Source organism: Synchiropus splendidus, chromosome 19 (genome assembly GCF_027744825.2).
Source record: "Synchiropus splendidus isolate RoL2022-P1 chromosome 19, RoL_Sspl_1.0, whole genome shotgun sequence".
Lineage (NCBI taxonomy): Eukaryota > Metazoa > Chordata > Actinopteri > Syngnathiformes > Callionymidae > Synchiropus > Synchiropus splendidus.
Window position 1 is genome coordinate 6,300,295 of NC_071352.1, and position 14,200 is coordinate 6,314,494.

The 14,200-nt window shown below is 44.7% G+C and overlaps 1 protein-coding gene across 1 annotated transcript in view; it reads right to left on the reverse strand.

Moving 5' to 3' along the window:
• The window catches only part of LOC128751192 (retinoic acid-induced protein 1), a 40,715-nt gene that overhangs the window by 25,467 nt on the left and 1,048 nt on the right, over positions 1-14,200 (reverse strand). The gene's annotated exons all lie outside the window — the stretch shown is intronic.

A 14,200-nucleotide genomic window follows, 5' to 3' on the forward strand; every position in this document is an offset into this window, starting at 1 on the left:
CATAAGTGCAATGTCACAGGTGGAGTGGCGGCAACGTGAGCAAAACAAAAAACAACAACAATGAATTCAGGAAGATTTTGCAATCCCCTAACACGCCTCCCCCTCTTCCTGTCTTTGTAAAATGTGGCTGATTGCCTTCTTTCCTTTGTAGGGCGCAAGAGGAAAAAAGGATTTCATGCAGGCTAACTAAGCCTCTAATCCTCTGTTTCATGCACCCCCTTCCCCTTTCTAACAGTTTACATATTTCTGTCTCTTCTATTTCTGCGTTGACGAAGTACACAGGATTGTTTGGTGGCGTGGCGTTTCAAGACTTGTTTGATTCGATTTCCCCTCAAAAGTGGGACAAGTATGTTGCGAAGTGAGGCGTTTTGAAGATTGAACTTCTGTGTGGATCGAGACCTCTTAAGTGGCCGCACTCGAGTGACACTGTCCTGAAGTCTCCGGGGAGATCGCTGAAGAGGAGTCTGCTCCGGAGCCGGCTGTCCTTATCAACGCATCTCTCCATCCATCCTCAACACATGCGGCCTGATCTCTCCCATGATCTCGACCCTCCACTGTTCCTCACCTCCTCGCTATCTTGCCCTGAGAGAATAGATGCCACCAATGAAAGGAAGAGAAATATGTTTGGAGGGTGTGGGCTGGTTTAACACAGAAGTCTGGGGAGAAGTGCGATGGGGACAAAATAAATGGATACACACCAAGGGCAGATAAAGATAATCTGCAACGTTTAATTTACGCTCAATCTTGATGCCTGAGATTAGATGAATGTCAACAAATGGACACCAAAGTAAACAGCACTTAGACAAGGACATAGAGGTTGACAAAGACAGACAGTCACACAAGGTTAGAGAGCACAGTGGTGGCCCTAAATGGGATTTCCTGGTATTTGCAGATGATTTCATCTTTTTACAAAAATCAATGTTGTTGTAAAGTTGTTTACAGATGAACGCTGAGAGGATGCTTGAAAACAATATTGTATTGCTATAAAGTAGCAATAACTTGGTTCAAACTTAGTGGTATTTAGTCTCATAAGGCAGAGCTAATATTCAATCATTGGCTTTGGGTAAGTCCTATGATCAAGCTGTTTCCGGCACCACTGTCAGAGTACCGCCATTTTTACACAAAATATACATAACTTTGACCCATACAGACTAGACAGCAGCTTTGTCTTTTGGCGTCAGTGCGATTGGTGGACATTTATTGCTGTTTGTCAAAGATTATATCAAGCACACACTCAACAGCTCGCAAAACAACTTTTAAGTGTATTGCGAGCATAAAGCTAGATGTAGCCATCCGTGGACAAGCCTGGCGAAGTTGGGCATCTGTAAAGTGTGTGTCCAAGTTTGTGCCATTGTACCAAAATCTATGTGCCTGCGTTGTAGAGTGTGTGCGCAGAGGTGATAAGCACCTGAGCCCCTTGGCAGCCTTCAGATTTCCCCTCACGTCCTCAGTGAAATCAGCCCAATCACTGCACTGTCATCTGCCTGCCACCAGAGAGAGGTCTGCACCGCATACTGACTAGCTCATTTGCTTAGCGCGTACACACACGCACGGGAATTTGCACTTCTTCCATATGCCCACAAGGCCCTCTACTTTCAGCCCAAAATGAAGTTCAGACAACTCCACAGTGGGAGGCATAATTTGTATCAGTTTCTCCCGTCTTTTTGGGAGAGGCAAAAAAAATGGAGCTTTGATTTCATCTTATCCACCTCATGCTATTTCAAATAAAAACGTGTGTTAGCTTGACAGTTTTGGAAAGTGATGCCACTAAAGATTTTAAAGCTCAAGCTTATGTTGAAATTTTGTTATTCACGGCACTCAGCACAATATTTGTACTGGATTTCACTGTTTTCAATGAGTTTCATTGTTATTCCTACTTCAGCTTGGTGTCATAACTAGAACAAATCATATGGTATGTGTAAATGCAGTTTTTATAGTTAATATAATGGTATCTAACTGCAGCCTGTACAACAATATAGCTAATGCTAATGCTCAGGACAATACATTAGGAATTTCTTAAGGAAAATCTTAAATTAACAAAGATGAAAAGCGGAATTATCTTGGCCTTACTGGGGAGTTCAGCTTAGAAACAGTGCTCATTTCACGTGACAAAGTGAAAGCCTGGGGGCCCAAATCTGGCCAGCCAACTCATTTATGGAGCGCATGCAATCAGTCTTTTTTCCATATTTAATTCAGTGTTAATAAATACAATACATGTTGATATTGTGACGCATGATGATCACATATAGCTTATGTGATGAGTCAGTCAGGGTGAGGGATTGGATCAATGAACTTTGACATCAAACACAGGTAAGCAAGCAAAAGTTAGCCACAAAGGCTCTAAAAGAAAATCGATATTGCATTCTATGGAGACCATTTTTCCTGCACAAATTTAAAATCATAGTTGAAATATGGCCACTCTCTGCACAGCTCAGCAACTCTACGACCAAATACTAAGACGTGCCACAATCCCCTCTGCACCCACACTCACACACACATGCACACACACACACAGATTGGTTTGACATCCTTGTGACCTAGAAATGTCCCCACAGCAACACAGAGGGACAGACAGTGTCACAGAGGGAGGGAAGCGCATTAACGGCTCACAACACCCCTCACCAAAACTGAAGCACGACGTGTGAGCACGCTAATGCCTGGAAGTTCTCGGCTGCCAGTGTGTCGGAAACGAGAAAAGATGCAGAGTGGATGAATTTTGCATGTGTTTATGTCCGTGTGTGTTTCTGTGCGTGGTGGCAGAAGTCACACTGGGCTCTGTTCTCCTGTCAGTGTGATTAGAGGGGCGCACTAACATGGCGAGCGGTGATGGGGGAGAGGTGAGAGGAGGGCGAGCGACCTGGCCAGGCAGTGGACGCAAGCAGTATATCTATCACTCACCCTTGCTCGCTCACACACCCACACAATGAGGTCATCGCGGCAATAGTGGAATCACATGACCAGGGGAGTCGTCTCATTCACCTTGTCCTTCCGTCCCCAGAGGAGCAACACGACCCGAAAGGATCACTGATTGTGTCAATGAGAGCATCCTATATACGGGTGGCTCTGACGGGCCGTTTCCATGACAACAACAGCACCGGCTTGTGGGCCCATTTACATATACAAGTGCGACAGCGTAGTTGAATTACGGGCGGAAATTGAAAGGCCTAATCAATGGAGTGGTTGAAAGGGAGAGGAGAAAGATGTGTAATGGATGAGAGGGTGAGGAAAAGGAGGTGGGGGGAAGAGTTGGGGCTGACAGGAAAGGGGACGGATGATGTAATGCCGTATTCCGGGCTGTAATGTGCCCCACCTATCTATGCAGACGACCCTTTTTCGCCCCTCGCAGTTCGAAAGGCCGACTTTGAAGTGTCAAGAGGCCAGTGACGAAGACTGCCATAGTATGACGGGTCATGATGTGTGAATCACGGTGACATTTAACAGCCCAGTCACTTCCTTCACTCTCAAACACTCGATTCTTGTCTCAACCATTTGACTATAATTTTACAGAGGAAAAGCGTTGTGCCAACAAAACCCTCGCCTACTCCCTCTAACGTCTGCTTCCACGCTGATATTAACACTCAACCAGGACATGATACCCATGACCCTGTTTCATCCAGTTTTCTCTCCCACCTCTGAGAAAACTTAGCATCAGTGAAGTGAATCAATTGTTTATTATGCTGGGTGAAAGCTGTGGGTGTGCTATGAAGTCAACAAGATTGCGTGCTTGAGGCTTTCAATGTTTTCAGCCATGGGAAACCAGCAAGTGACAGTAACAGACATGGATACCTGTAAAGAGTTGGATTTAGTCTTATATTCCTTAGGTTGTGGTTGCTGTTGTTAGTTGCGACTCATTTGTAGGCACGCAAAAGTAGCATGTCACCCACTGGCTGAACCATAATTCGGCACCTGTGGGAAGTTGGCAGCGGGATTGTGCTTTTATGGCGATTGCTGGTACGTGTTGTCAGTCTGCTTATTTGGTATGCAGATGTGTCGGCATTTGCTGCAGTGGCAGATCAGAGTACTCGGCCGAGGTTGTTATCAGCATTCGCCGTGACAATGGAGCCCCACTGGTCGCAGGGATAGAGGAGTGTGGAGAGATGAGGAGAGCAAGATAGGGGGGAGGGGGTGAAGTCTGCCGGAGCAATCAGTGATGGGGAAAATGGACGATGGTTTAGAGGGGACGTGTGGGGGGCGGGAGTGGGGGACTCGATTGGCCCCAAGACACAGCTGGCAACAGACACCCAAGGACAGAGAGACGGAGTGAGAGACGGACCAAAGAAGACAACGCAAGCAACAGAGACTGTCGTGGGTGGGTGTGTGTGCGAAGATGATAAAAATAGAGGGGGGGAGAGACTTCCCGAGTCTCGTCATCACAGCAGCCCAGCACAGGAGGGAGAGACGGTGGGAAGGTTATTTTCTTGTCACGCCTATTGCATCTGCTCGTGGCAAACATACATACGCAAACAAACACTCTGGCGCCACCGCCACCGTGAATTTCAATGAATTACCCAAGCGACAATGGGGGCTCTTCACGTTAATGATTATAAACGAGCGGACAAAGGCTGAAGCTAAAGCGGCATGAAATTCCGTTCACTTGATTGCCTTCGTTTCTAAGTATTTTTGACAATAATTTGTATTTGATTATAGGCCTGGTATGCCTCCACACTCTCCTTGGTGATGTATCAGGGGTGTTATCACATGACATCACTGCAGGTGAATCCGTAAGTATTAAAGTGTCCATGTGTATTCGCATCTCAAAAAGATAGTGTTTTTTTATTTTTTATTTTATTGCAAAAACTCTCAAAAAGGCTTGGAGATGTTTTCCTACATTACCCACCATCCCCGTCTCTCCATTAGCACCTCAGCTGTTGACCTTGGCGATGACATTATGCTCGCGGAATACATTAGCAGGGGAAAGTGTGAGTGCGTATGCATGAGCATGTGACTGGATGAGACAGGAATATGCAATCATGTGTCATCCTGAGAGTGAGATGAAGCGGCGGCGAGGCGACGCATGATAAAAAAGAACAGACCCATTAATGAAGTGCAACAGGGGTGATGGCGTGGGGCTGAAACGGGAGAAGATTGCTGTGAGGCTGGCAGATGTGAGCTGGAGATGAAAAAAAAAAAAACGCCGAAGAGGAGAAATTGAAAAAGAAAGCAGGATTTTAGGGGGAAATTAAGGAGGGGATAGTGGATGATGGAATGACTGAAATACTGAGCTGCGACACACTGTGAGGCAGATGGGGAAGAGGGGGAAGAAAGAGGTGGAGAAAGGCTGTGAGTTAAAGATTTAGGGACTGAGATGGAAGCTAATTGGATGAGTTTACCCAGAAGAACAAAAGGGGAATAGGCAACAAGGTTTGGGTGGGCGATGATGGAGCTTCATCATCAATTAAACACTGTCAATCTAAAACATTCGTCTTCTGTCTGTGCGACTCACTTTAAAGATCCCACTCCAGACCTCCTTACCTGTGATGCTATTTGCTCTCCATTGTTTAGTCAGTCAATTTTGCATTTATGTTTGCTCAGGATACTGAACAAACTGTATTTATGTTTTTTAATATTTAGCCAGATCACGGTCTATAATAAGATGGCATTTGCTCTTACTAGAGTGAATGTGTGTGTGCGTCCAGGTGTCATGCACCATAAATAAATGTGACTGCAACGACAGCCCAGGGTCAGCTCACTCGCTTGATGTTTAATTTTTCACTCCCAAAACCTCCCCTCCAAAAAAAAAAAAAAAATCATGTGACTCACTCTTACACATGCTAAAAGCAGCACTGGCTGTATTATAATTTGCTGGAGGGGAAAACTGCTTAGCTTGCTGTGAATTATTGCTAGTCCAGGCTTATAACACCACCCAAATCACAGGGGTAGTTTTTTTTTTCTGAAAGACAGATGAGTCTAAGAGTGTTGGATGGCACTTCATGCTAATTCTGTCCTCACAGATTTCGATATTAGCCAGCTAAGCTAATGCATTCTAATGCCAGTCAGTTATCCTGCCAGAATAAGTGAGTAGCATCCTGCTTGACTCACGGAGATTTCATTACAGATCTCTCAGGCCGCACAGACCCCTGTCCCCTTGGCCTCCTCCCTTCATCCATCTATCTTTCACTCCATCTTCCTCTTGTCTCATTCATCTCTCCCCTGGCTCTTTGCGACGGTGCCGTCCTGATCTTTTTAGTATGCATTGCTGTGTCGCCACTAGCTGCAGGTAAGAGTCAATGCTTTGCATACATGGACGCTGTGAGTGCGTGTTTGTCGCCATGGATTACCCAGGCGATGACTGTGAACGTCGGCGTGCGTGCGCATTCAAATCCAAGCTTGTGAGAGTTTGTCCTCTCGCCATTAAAGCGGAACACAAGTGAACTTTATCTCGGTTTTGCTTGCAACCGCATGCTCACAAAAATGGGCCTCCTCAAATCAGGATGCTCAAAGATTGGCGCGCCTATTACGAAGAGCCAAACAGCTGTCCACAGATGACGCCTCAAACTGCAGTCATCTGTGACCAGATAGCAAGTGTCAAAGCGCAGAACAGCTAGGAACTGATTTACATAGAAGCAAAATGAGAGCTGAAAAATGGCTTGGTTGTTGGTCAGAATTAGGATTTATGGATGAAGCGACTGGTTCAATCCTCTTTTGAAATATACTTTTTAACATACACTTTCATACAAAACAATGTGTTGCGTTGAAGTTTTTTGCCAAATGAGGGAACAGTAGAAAATGAACAGCCCAGAAGCTTCACTCTCTAATTCATCTTTTTTTGCTCACCGCAGCAGAAAAACCAGCATCTCACTCGCGATAATTGATGATATCCGACCATCATTTAATTTCAGTTTTGGCACCGACTCGTTGTTGAACTGCACCTCAGGTAAGAACATGCGTGTGTGCTTCTGTTCTGGCTGCCATGGTGACGGAGAGGTCAGTCGGTAGACATCTGATTGAGGGAGGTCATTAGCATCTCCCTCTTGTTTTCCCTGCATGAGAACATTAGTAATTAGCCATATCCAGACTGGTGCCCACACTCCCTTCTGTCTGGGTGGCTGAACGCACACCTTGGAGATCACAAACACCCGTCTCTGACGTCTGTCTGTTTTTAATTGCCACCGTGCGGTCGCCGGAATATTTGAGAGTTGGTTAACAGTTTTGAATTGATGTCTTTTTGACATCAGTGTTTAAGTGTGTGGGTGCATATGTATGTCTCTAAGGTGATGGGCGAATGTGCCCCCGCACTGCACCCACCGCTCTGCAACCTCTTTCTCAGACAGACAGAGAGAGAGAAAAAGAGAAGACAAACACTGTGAGGAGGTAGAGATAAGAGAAGAAGAGCAAACAGAGAGATGAAACACAGAGCAGCAAACGAAAATAGCGATGGAGGCGGAGAAACAGTGGGAAAACAAACTGCGGTCCTGTTATCATGCTGCTTTTGACTTTGTCTGTCTTCCACATACCAATGAACATGGCTCGCCATTACACCCCCCCCATCCCCAACATCAGACGGACCTGCTATCTCCTCAGCAACGCAGCTTTGTTAATGCCCATTAAAGGCCCACGTGTGCCCACTCTGTAGATTTGGCACAGGGGCTGCAGCCACTTTCAAATGGCACAAGGAGAGCTGAGCACAGTTACTTCACTGGCTGCCAGGCCGCGTGTCGCGGGTTGCTATGGAAGCTAATTCCAAAAACTCTCTCCAAGACCACAGCAAAGATTCTGTCAGCCAAAACATGGAAGCAGCATAGCAATGGCCATCAATATAAGGTGTCACTGTTCCACTTTTTAACCCACAGATTATGACCATTTCGCCAAAGATGAACTGATCCTGTGTGAAGGGTTAACGCCGCAACAGGTCTGCCAGCTGCAAACATGATTATTCATTTATGTGTCAGTTGAGTTCTCGTTCACGGCAGATGCACACAGCCCACTGACCTTAAACCTGCATAGATGCATGAACTTCTGCTTGATTTCCTGGGTTTTACACTGATTTGTGAAGCTGTACGTGGGAGACTCACTCACAATATTTCGTAACAATCCTTTGACGGATATGCATGTTTTATAAGACTTGATGGTTTATTCATTGGTTTGCGTTGCTAGTCCAAATGCAGCCAGATAGCTGAATTATTTAAATAAAGATTTATTGGTGGGGTTATCCCGGGCTTGAGGCTCTACTCCTAGTCTATGGTGGATGACGGATCTTTTCTCTGTCTCTGGAAGGGAAGGGAGATGTTGTGCAGACCTTTCAAAAATGAGGGTATTTGCTAGCTAAATTTCCTGACTGGGAATCCTACTAGAGAGAGCACTCACTCCTACGTGCTAGACCACCATCTGGAGGCCTGAAAAGTATATCTTACCTGATAATTTCATCCCAATCCGTTCATAAGTTGTTTTTAATACACACAAACCAACCCGCGGCATTCACTTCATTCTTGCTCAAAAAGAATGGTTGGGACTAAATGTGTGTATATAGTGTCACTTGGTATATATATATATATATGGGCTGTCCTGTAAAGTGCTGCCTGCGATGTCCACCGGAGGGGAAACATTTGATTCGCTTGAAACTGTAACGAGTCAACGCCTCACACGAGAACAAAATAGTCTGTGAGATCCTTCCACAGACTAGTATCTTGTTGTTATGCTAGCACTCTTAAAATAGAGAGGGAGGTACAAGCAGAAAAGTCGCGTAAAGTTTTCAAAGCCAATTTAAATAAAAAATGAGGCTGCCTTCAACTCCGCTTTGCTCACCACACTGTCTTTGTAATTCCGCACCTTTTCTCCTTCTTCATTTCCTTAGTATGGGTTTCTCCTCCTATCCCCATTTTTGTTATCATTTCTCACCAGTTACATAACTCCACCAGCTGTATGGGGACCCAGTGGGAGGCCGGGAAACTTTTTGTGGTCGCTGTGTGATCAGAACTCAACAGTTTGTGGTACTCGTAATTGTCTTCCACCCTTCGCTATGCTCCTGGAGTTGTTTTCATGTTTTCATAAATGCTTGAACACAAACCTATTTGGGATTTTTTTTTTTTTTTGCTCTTCTATCTGTGCTCAAAGTGATGGATTTTCACAAAGCAGGAAACACACTGCTGCTAAAAATTATAGCTTTTCTACCAGCTGCACCAAACAACTGTGCAGGCGGTAAAACCTTTCCCTTACAAGTACATCCGGGAAAACCTTACAAAATAATAAGCATCTCAATCACCATGTGCTTTACTAAGTTCAAGGGACGTCAGTGAAGCAAAATGTGACGCAGTGAATCAAAGTCTGTGCCAGGGAAGTCGTTCGCATTAGAAGCATGTATCCCCTGAAATGCGCAGGATTTTGTCACCCTTGACGTGCAGTCAGATGAGGAAACCGTTGAAAGGGATCGAGCCGTTTCTAAACTGCAGTATTCACCTTCCTGTGTGACCGTAATGCGCCTGTTTGTGACGCAGCAAAACACAGTGATCGGTGAGATGGCAAGAGCTGTGTAATCAATTTTACTGACCATGTAGTGAAGTGCTTATCAGCTTTTTTCCGTGACCAGTTTTCGGCTGTGCTTTAGTGGAAGATGAGGGACTTCTGTCTCAACCTACCTGTAGTGGATTGAGGTTCACTTTCCCCCTGATTAAATCCAGAAGAAGCTTCCACTGTATGTGTTTTGAGTGTCTTTTGACATTTGTCGTACAGTATATCCTACAAATAAAACACAATATTCTGAGGCACAATGTTGGTTGATCTACTAACAAAATATGGGTCTTTATCTCGTCTATAATCTGGCATCTTTGACATGGTTTGGTGTTACCCCCTTCTCATTCTTTTCACAGTGTTTTGGTTATTGCCCTTTATACTGCTTTATACGACCAGAGGGTGGATGGTTTGCTTTCATCCTATGCCCTGAATGTCTTGTTCTCAAATCTCAGATTTTCCTTGGTCCTAGTCTTGCAGCTACCTCTCCTTACATCCGCTAGGGAAGTTAAGTTCTCACTGTGTTTGCTTTGAAAACTCAGGCAGGGAACTTCTTGAATGTTATACGTTGTATGTCATATGCTGGGTTTTTAAAAAGTCATGTAATGAGCTTCTTGGTGGAGGTATGTGCTGTCTCAGTACTTTTCTCTTTTGTTACCTGAAGGTCCAGGACCTGCTGTTGGCTTAAGTCTTTAAGCACACAAAACATTGGGTCGCTCAAACCCTTTAAACTTATCTGTAGGATCTTAACCTCTCTACTAGATGTCATGTCTATATATTGAAAACTCCAACATTTCACTTTTAATAACCCCCCACAGATGTTGGTCACATATAAGAATGTATGCAGCGTTCCAGCGCGTTTATTACTAATCTTCTACAAGCGTGATATATTCAGCTCTAATGAGACGCATTTGATCACATACTCATCAGTGATGAAGGATCGGACTCCTACACATCTCCCCCTAGTTCTCCCCCATCGGCAGTAACATCACATAGCTGTTTGCATCCACTGCAGCGACGAAGGAGTGATCAGATGAGACACGAAGTCCAGCTGATGAGCTGCGGAGAGCAACACTGCTGTCGGGTCTTACTAGGAAACTCTGCGCGAACACAGACACAAACAAACACAAACAAATGTACTCCAGCTTCGAAACAGATTTGCATGCAAAACTGATCCACGGAGATGATAGATGGATATTGCAGATGAGTTCATACGGTTATGAGGTTCCTCAAGTTTCAGAATATTACTCCACTCTGGAGAGGGAACACGTCACTGTCACATTATGCTGCATTGTTTTTAGATGCAAAAATGCGTTTCATGGACAGCTGTTTTTGAGGAACTCTGCGACATAACCAAAATACATGACATCCTGTTCTTAGGTAAAACTGTGCCATGACTAAATTTGATTCAAATAATTCAGATGCGGTTTGTTCAGTCGTAATGATGGTTATGCTTTCATAACCCAACACTAAATCCGCAGTTCTCTATCCTGCCAACAGAGCCCGCTGTTACCAAGCAAGCGCAACATGATGTCGCCTGATGTACTTGCCATGCATTTCCTTTCATCTAACAAACTTAAGGCTCGTCTTTGCTTCCATTTTGTCCCAAAAATTGAACCCTCATCCCTCCAGCTTGTTACATTTTTGTTCACACACACCAACTGTTCTGCATTTCTGCCTTTCACACTCTGCAGCACCTCAACATCGAGCACTAAGTTCTCCCTCTAGATCAAACAAGCTGCAAACTGTAAGCAGCATACAGATGAGTCTCCCCCCCCACCCCCCTCACTGTCTTCTCTCCCCTGCAGTAACCTCTGGCTCTTCCTCTACCCTCGCTCTCCCTCTGATGTTTCTCATTTTGACGGGGTGCGGGGAGGAAGGGACGTCGAGGGGGGCTTGGAGGGGCTCAAGTATCGCACAGCAGACACTCTAGAAAGAGGGTGACTTGATCAGTCCAATAGAAACTTTACCTGTAATAATGACCACAAGCTTCGACTGAGTCCGGTGTTGCACAAAATCTGACAAGATGCACCCTGGCCTTTTGACAAATGGTTCTGCATGTGTAGCAGGTGCGTGTTATCAGATCTTGCTTAGTGGTGGAGAACAGAGTGTACCTTCTCCGGCTCCGTGTGCATGCATGCTAAACGCAGTTCCGCGCACACGCCGGTGATGAAGGATTCATAGGTGTCAGAATTAACATGAAAGAAGTCAAATTCTGCTGACAGCGTGTCATTCTCTTAGCTAGATTTCTAGCACTGCATGTATCACACCCAGAGCTAACTCTGATTCTCTGGTTGCCACTACTGACCCGCGATAAATGTTGTAAACATTCCTTAACAGCATGATCATAACCTGATTTAAAAAGACGAAACAAACCAAAGTTTAGTAGACATCCTGTCTAGAGAAAGGTTGATGCTCTACTCTGAGTCTCTGATGCCTGAGCTCCTCTACCGTGTAATTTGGATTTAAAGTAATTTTTTTTCATGATTCACTGTGTGAATTTGGTCTGCTATGAATTGCAGCTGCGCACCACTGACAACTTAACTAGCTACTTGCTGAACTCTTACTGCACCTGTGGGTTCAAGCTGTGGGTCACTCGTGATCTCATTATAGGTTCGGATCCCCTCATTTACAGACCTCTACCTTGGGGTTTGCAACTTAAACTGGGTATCATATTCGATGAAATAATTCCCCTTAGATCCAGCCGCCGCTCTGTTAAGCGTTCTCCTCGACAGCTCTGGTGATTTAGGAGGGACAGTAGTGTTACTAAAAAGTAAAGAGCGCTCGTCGTCTTAGGATGAATACCAAAGACAGGCAGTGAGTCATAGGTGCACTGTTCACATTCATTAGCAGCTGACCGCGTTGTGTGCGTGTGTATGTGCTTTTAATAACCGTGCTGCGGCTCCATCGCTGACTCCAGCGTGGCTTGTGTTCGTGGCACTTCTCTTTAATGAGCGACAAACATTCCGTCTACCATCTCTCCCTCCGTGTCTGGCTAATAACCCCCACCTCTCCACCCCGCACAGTGAATAACCATCAGCCTGCGGGACAATTAGACGGGCACTTGGGGCTCGTAGCTTGATGCTTGTAAACACACATAGACACTCGCCCACAAGAGGACGACGGCGGAGTTAAGTGATTGAAGGATTGGATATAAAACTAATGGACAGATCAATTTGGAGTCATTTTATTAAAAGGGAAACATGCACCGCATGCTAATCTCCCAACAATCTCGTCGTTTTTCCTCCTTTATATTCAACTTTTAATCATCTCCTTTACTTGACCTCTTGTGTTTGTTTTGGTCTGAGGAGAGAGACGGGAGGCGAGGAGGGGGAGGGATAGACGGGAGAGGAGGGCTTCACCGCGGCAAGGAGATGCCAATTTCAGCGTGCCCTTTGCTGCACATCACACCTGAACGCACCGACATGCGGACACACACAGTGTGAACCTCGCCGCACTATCTTTATTATAATCAGCTGCCTTTCATGCAGTTGCATCATGCAGGGAACCCACTGTGAGGACGAGTGTGTGCGAGGAAGGAGAATAATGGAGAGAGAAGCAGACTGTTGTGTGTGTCTTCTAGGTAGCTTCATATGAGAGATAAATATCAGCAACCTTTTGGAAAATTGAGGCCACCGTTCTAAAAAAACAGCCTGGACTTGTTTCACTGGTTTCATATATAGATACAGTGAATGTTTTCATTATATTTGAGACATAAAACCAATGTGCATCTATAGAAAGGTTTTGGACAGGTATCTCTAAGGTAGTGATATATGTCTGTCGTCCAAATGGCAAAGTTTTCCAGATTCAGTTGCCTTGACCTTCAACGATGATCAACGGCTCACATATAAAAAGTTTTGTGTGCTACGATACCTCCAAAATTAATGGCGTACTTCACTTGTTTGTTACAAAACTTGGCTTCTCCAACTGGCGGCAACAGCCACTGAGATCAAGCACCTTGCTCATGACTACATTGCAAAAAACTATTGCTGCGTTCCAGTTGTCCTTGGTACTGGGAAATTCCTAACTCCGCCCCCGATGACATCACTCGAGATTTCCCAAACACAAGGTGGGAGAATTCTCAACACCCTGAGGTCACAAACCAAGATGGCTTCTTCCAACGTAAACAGAACGAAGAAGTTCAGAGTAAATGAAATACACCACAGGAAACGAACACATTCCGCAACTTTGTATTGCCTCTTCATCCTTTTCATCTGTTTTCCTGTTGTATACAGAACGTATAATTTGCAAGAAGTTTCTTACATTCTTATATAGGCAAATAGCTTCCGTGGTTGCCATCTTTTTCTCCAACCTCTACAACTGGAATGCGCTGAAGTCAGCTATGACGTCACTTCCAGCTCAGACTTCCAACTTCTGTGGTAACTATCATATGTGCAATACGGGTGACTGATATTTTACAAACTAAATCTGAAAACTGAGAAGAAAAACAATCCTAATCTTTGGAAACAAGAAACAATTTGCTCCTTATTTGTGTTTGAAGTACGTCTGTCTACCTGATAAGAGGTCCCCCTGGTGGCCATGTCTGCTGTTGTTGTGATGAATACATTTTATTTTATTGCATAAAAGCTGCGCCATCAGAATTCTGATTAAAAAAAATCACTATCCCTCACTCTTTTTCAAAAGATAAAATCATTAAATTTTCATTGGATGGTCATTAGCAACATTACCTCCACGCAAATTTAAAAACTGCTGCTGAAAAATTTCACCCAGTAAACATCCACACAGTCATGATGAC